The following is a 7,004-nucleotide window of genomic DNA, read 5'->3' as shown; positions in this document are numbered from 1 at the left end:
GTGTCTCATTTCAGAAGTGTCAGTTTGCATTATTGTCTTCACGCTTCTCTGTGATAACCCAGGCCTGTACCGTCCCCTGGAGAAACAAGCTATTTAACAACTCACACACACACACACACACACACACACGCACACGCACACCCATTCCCTCAGAACTACCTAACTCCCCCCTTGGTCTCTCCGTTCAGAAATATTGGGTGTCATTTCATTTAGTCTGAGAGGAAAATCACCCACAGATGATTGTGGATGCATGCCTTGTTTAGACACTTTTCTCAGGCTCTCGGTTGAGTGCTGCAGGGCCGTGCAGTCTGGTGGTTAGAGCTGAAGGACTGGGAAGGAGATAGTGTTGACTAGTAGTTAAAGATGAAGGAACACTGAATTGGTTGGTACATCCAGGTTGTATGTTACATATTAAAAAACATAACTACAATATATATTGTGTGCCATTATATATTTTACTGCATTTAATCCTGTACTTCAGAGTACTGTAATCTGCCAAGTGTTTAATCTGTAGTATTTTGTATTTAATCATATTTTGATGTAACTATCACTGTCACTGTTATCTGCTGTATTATTGAATTGTATTTTGTCACACTTGTATTTGCTTGAACCAAAGTCATTGTATTTATCTTGCTCTTATTGTATTACTTGTACTGTAACACTTGAAATGTATTTGCTTACGATTGTAAATTGCCCTGGATAAGGGCGTCTGCTAAGAAATAAATAATATATATATATATATATATATATATATATATATATATATATATATATATATATATAGTATGTTGCTTATTTAAAGCAAGCACCAGAGACTTCTAAGTAATGACAATATAAAACCAAAATGGTTGTAAACCAGCAAGTAGAATAGGTTTCCACATCACAGCCTGAGGTTCATTGCAGAGGCTTCCCTGGGTGTACAATGGCATCTCCTCCGATCAATGAAGCTGTCCCTAGCCCGGCTCTGATAAATTTAGCTGATATTAATGAAGAGCCACACTCCCCCTGCACTCAATATAAACCTGCCGTGGCCCAGAAGGTTAATATTTGAAGGAAGAGGCCATAAATATGGAAAATGGGACTTGTAATTAAATAAGCTGCCTTTAAAAGAGCTCCTGGGCCCAGCGCTTTGTTTAAAGATGATTGATTGAGCGCTATCTCCTCGTGAAGGAAACTGCTCCTGGTTTCAATGGCCCTGTTTCCTAGTGCTTTGTTTATTTTTTCAGACTCCCCGTCTTCACAGCTCTGCAGGCTCAGTGACAATAGCAACCATTCTGCAGATAATGACATTTTTTTTTAGTTATCGATCATTGGCTAAAAAATGGTTATTGGCCTAATGTTTGAACTCCTATTAATTACAACTCTAGTAGTTTGTTTTCCACACACTGGCTTTGATAACACTGAGTTAATACACTTGCCCACTTAAATAAACTTATTCCACCTCCACCAGAAACTCTTTGAATATGATAGAGGCTACATTAAAGATGTAATCTTGCGTTGTTTGAGTCTCATTTTCAACTATCCTTTCACAATACAGGAGTTTATTAAAGACTTCCATTATCCCTTTGTATTAACACCTTGGTATTAGGACATAAATGGGGAACAAGCAAAGGAGCAAAGCCAAATATATATTGGCACTGTGTTTTTTTAAGCATCTCATTCATGTACCTCTTCGAATGGTAACACAATTCTAAAAAGGGTTTAGACTGGAATCTGTTCAACTGATATAAACAGTGGCAGATTGCAGTCGTTGTTGTTCTTGTTGTTGGCGGTTTATACTGTATATAACACTAATGAGATTCCCATGCACTGGGAGATGTTTTATTTCTGTAACACTGGGAATCAAGAGGCTCTGTTTGAATGATTTAAACAGCGGCTGTATTTAGGTCTGAGGGATAATGAGATGCTAAATTCACAAAGAAGCAGCACAAGAAAGGGCCCAACTCACCGAATGAAAAAGTAACATGTTTAGATAATGTGTGATTAATCACTGCATTGCTAACCCAGTGCTCCCTGTTTAATGAGCAATACCGAATGAACGTTTATAAAGTGACCCCGTGAATGCAGTGGCTTCTCTGATTCCTGGACAGGTTTCTGCTAACAGACATGTTCTCCCCTCTCATGAGAATCACGCTCCTTGTTATTTTATTTTTTAAACTGCATCCCCAGTTACAAGGTGGTGCCTGATGCTCAGTTTCACAGGTAAATTTAAAACTCAGATTGTTGAAAAACAAAATCAGGACAGCGCTTTGAATGTGATTGCAGTGCACTTACTGGACAAAACAGAGAACTACACCTTGTGGACTGAGTAATAAATGTATGGATTATTAGAATGAATAACAAGACGCCTGAAGGTTTAAATAGAAAGATTGCTTCATCATTAACTATGCAGTAAATGACATCACAAACAAATTAAAGCCCCTTTTACAATGGCACTCCTGCCTGGGTTCCTACCCGGGTCACAATCTGTAATAGAGGTCCATTACAATGCAGGAGCCGTCTAAAGCATGGTTCCTGTGACAGTCTCTCTCTCTCTCTGGAGCTTGTGTTGACATGTGAGAACACAGCCCGTCCTCCACTCCCTCTCTCTACAATTCCCTGTGCCTCCTACTTCCTCACTGTCAGGCAGACAAGCCTGACTGATTTCTAGCTATTTTCTAGACATTTTCATGTTGTTAAAATAAAAAAGTGTACCACGTCACAAGAAGGAGTGAGCTCTGTGTAGTGAGAACAAAGCGTGGTCGACATTATGAGAAACACACACACAGATACACAAACAGACATACTGTACATACACACACACACACACACACTCACACCAGTGGCATACTGTCAGGCACCAGCAAGCACCCCGTCACAGCACCCCGTCACACCGTTCAGTCCTGAGCCTCTCTCAAGTAGAGATTTATAATGGGGGCAGCAACCACCAAGCACATCAGATTAGAAAGTAAGAAAGAAGGAGTGCAAGGGAAAGAGGAGGAAGAGAGAAAGAATATAATAAAAAAAGGAAAAATGGGAATGAAAAGTAAAAAACAGAAAGGAGGAGAGAAGGAAAAATTAAAACAATCTACTACATCTTATGCATCTTTTGACACCCAGGTCAGAATTATTTGAGGGTGTGACCTCATGTTTCAGGTCTATTCAATTTTATTTTGCACAGGCCAAATTATAGACAATTCAAGAGATTTACTGTAACAATAAAACCTACAATAACAAATTTCAATTTACACACACTTAAACAGTTGTGAAAATCAAGAGAAAGGAGTAAAAAGGAGAAAATAAAATAGTTTTAAGATAGTTCTTCAAGGTAGAAAGAAAGAAAAAAAGAAAGAAAGAAAGAAAGAAAGAAAGAAAGAAGAAGTAAGGCCTCACTGTGAGACAGCTGATTCTCACATTATAAATTCAGCAGAGGGAATGTTCCTGGGATTTGCAGTAATTAGATGACAAAACGAAGGCAGATGCAGCGCTGTGGAGATGCTACTGCAGGTCACCAGAGCGCCGGCCGCGGCTGGGTAATTTGTAAGTGTCAATCACACCGGCGCCAGGAGAGAGAGAGGGGAGGTGAGGTGAGGGGAGGGGGGAGACATATTTAAATGTAAGATATGCACACTCAGTCACAGGATATATAGCACTACTAAAAAGAAAGTTGATAGAAATGCAGAGTCAATCACAGGGTATATAGCACTACTAAAAAGAAAGTTGATAGAAATGCAGAGTCAATCACAGGGTATATAGCACTACTAAAAAGAAAGTTGATAGAAATGAAGGCAAAACATCTTTTAGGTGAGATGAGAACTCAACAGCAAAATGGTACTTGTCAAGAAAAAGATGATTTCTAATAAACATCAGAAAAACTGCAAGCAGATTTCACAAGCTATGTTTAGATCAAAACATCACATTTGTAGTTAAAACGTACAGTAACTTTCTAAATAATATTTGGTTCCACTGTTAGATTTCACACCAAAGTGGACACTTCCATCACTGAGAGAAAGAAGAGGATGAGAGTGGAAGAAAGAGAGAGACACCGAGGGAGACATCGGCAGCACCTTGCCTCGAGCTATCCTTTCTGCCTCTTCTTTTCAGCCATGCAGGTCACAGGGTTAGTGACAGGAAAGCACCAGGGAGAGAAAGAATACAAGGACTTCATTTCTCATGTCAAAACTGCAGCATGACAGGCTGGGCTTAGTTCTAGCACAAAGAGCAATGTTTTTTTTTTCCTACAGGGAATCACCTAAACAGTCTAGACTCCTCTGAATGACTTGCTAAACTAGAAGTTATTAGGTCAAACAGACAAACGTTTCAATGAATTCCTTGATCAGAGTAATGAGATTGGGAAGTAGTCAAACCCAGTAAATATCTCTTCTGTGAATGTCACCCTCCACTTAATGTTACACTGTTAATATCACTCTAACATTCACACAACTCCCACCTAATATCACTGTGGGAAATAAAAGCATAACATTAGAAGGGCTACATGCAAGTACACTGCTGTACAGAATTGTACATATAAGTATGGTCCTACATTAAAGGGCAGCTATTTATTTGAATATAATCTATTTCTACTGTTTGATATGTACATACAATTTGCAATTGGCAATCAAATGGGGTTTAAGTAGTGCAGATTAGACAGCAATGCTGTAAAGCTCACACATCCCCTCATTTGGTGAAGTGCATATGTTCTGAGAGTAAATACACAAACACAAAAAGTAAAGATCCAGGCCGCAGCACTAAATACAACTTGGCGTGTTGGTAAACAATGTTGTCTCTCCTCACCCCACACGAGACTGTCAGCCTCCCACACAGCCTGCAGTTTAAATGACAGTGCGAAGAGCCCCTCTTTCACCTGCACATCTGTTGTTTGTTTCAGAGTGCAAGTTCACCCTGTTCTGTCAGGAATTGAGCTTCAGTAATTAGGCGCAAAATACCAAATGAGTATTTGTGATAGCAGTCACCTTTTCCTGAGAAAAATATGTTATTTTTTTTAACTTCCTTTACAAAAAACAATTATTAATATACATGCAGAACAAAGCACTATATTATAAGATGGGCATTTTGCCTACAAGTGGCAGGTAGGATGTTATTTTACCTTTAAATTGAACTACCACAGAGGGTATATCTGCAGAAATGAAATGGTCTATTGCCACATTTTTATTATTTCACGTGTATTGAGTCCTATGCAGGCCCATTTGAGTACTTTTGCTCATTTTAAGGTCCTATTATCATCAACAACTGCTGCTCATTTTAAGGTCCTATGCATCAACAACTGCTGCTGGAGATTCACTTACAATAGGAACAACTTTGTTTTACGTCTCATCCGAAGGACGGAGCATAGGGTCACAGTTAGTCAGTGGCTGAGCAGGGATTTGAACCAGAAGCCTCCTGGTATCAAGCCCATTTCTTTAACCACTGGACCACGAAGCCTCCTGTTAATGTAATCAGTATTTTGTTTATCATGCAATATACCTTAAAAAGTAGGCCATAGGATTGAAGTGCTAGTAATGTTTTTTACAGACATCTAAGAGAGAAACAGGGTTTATGTACATATTTTAAAAAAAAGTCCCCGAGGACAGTATTCATTTTGTTTTTTTTTATTTATTTATGAGGATGAGGATGCTAGTGTCGTGTTTTACTGTAGTGACTCCCATCCCAGCCTCTTGTACAACTCGGTGATGTGTCTACTTCTCTTTCAATGCAAAACGACACAGCCTATTCAATATAATATCATATCTAATAAGATTTGATTTACTAGCAGTGCAATACATCACGTCTCCTTTGTCGTTACAAGAAACATTCGACTGACTATTGTGTAGAACGTTACGTTACAATTTACAATAGAATTTGCATTTGTATACCACTTTCTGCAATTGCTGTCAAACAAACAAACCTGTTATCAGACTATTTATTTTGTGCCTGTGTGTAGGTTCATTAGTAAGTGGTTCTTCAGAACTATGCAAAAAATAACACTCATGTAAATGCCTCCTAGACATACAGACCAATGGATAAACAGACAGACGGTCACCCCCTATATCTCCTTCACAGGACAATACAAGACAAAGATATAGTGAAGACGGTGAGGTGTGACATACGTACATCTGAGCACCTCCACTACATCTATATCTCCTTCACAGGATAAAACAAGTCAAAGATATAGCGAATAAGTGATTAGGAAATCATTTACAACTCGAACGAGTTAAGTCTTGTGGTTTAAAGCCAGATTTAAAGATTATGCTTGAACGATGGTTACATTGGCTCTGGTGCTCCTGCTGGTCAGGGATGCAAACCCATTAGGGACTGTTTCTCCTTGTTGCACTACAGCAAACCCTGCTGGTCAGGGAGGCAAACCCGTTAGGGGCTGTTTCTCCTTGTCGCACTACAGCGGACCCTGCTGGTCAGGTGCCTGGAGAGGTTGGTAACTCGCTGAAATCGCCCTTTCCGTGTCAGGATTAGCTTGGTAGTGGAATCGTAGGACGCTCACTGATCTGCTGGGCTGTTGTGGGGAATTCCTGCGGTGAGGAAATGTAATTGGACATTCGAAACTGGGGAGAAAATCAGGGGGGGGTCAAATAATTGGGCACATCTAAAAAATATGATCAATTTTTATATAGCTTCAAATATTCACAGACCATTCCGCAAAAGAGCTGTGGCCACAGTTCATGATATTTTACTTTTGATTGAGAAAATTGATCCTCGTAGTTTTCCAGAGCATAGAAGGCAATGGAGCGTCAGCAAGCTCTGGTTATTTTCTGTAAGATTACAACTTTTCTGGGAATATTAAGTTCCTTACTAATGCAATGTTGTTAGCTATATCAGTGTATGTCAAGGGCGATCATTTGAATAACAAATGGTACTGAAAGACAGAACCACACTAAATATAATACAATTCATTGTTAAATGGTGGGAAAAAAGTTTTTATTTGTTACTGTATTCTCCCAGTTTGCAAATATGTGCACAATTCATTCAAATACATACAAAAATAACATGTCTAAAATCTGTTTCTCATAATC

This window comes from Acipenser ruthenus, chromosome 11, assembly GCF_902713425.1.
Source record: "Acipenser ruthenus chromosome 11, fAciRut3.2 maternal haplotype, whole genome shotgun sequence".
Taxonomy (NCBI): Eukaryota; Metazoa; Chordata; class Actinopteri; order Acipenseriformes; family Acipenseridae; genus Acipenser; species Acipenser ruthenus.
Note: the sequence above shows the minus strand (reverse complement) of the source record.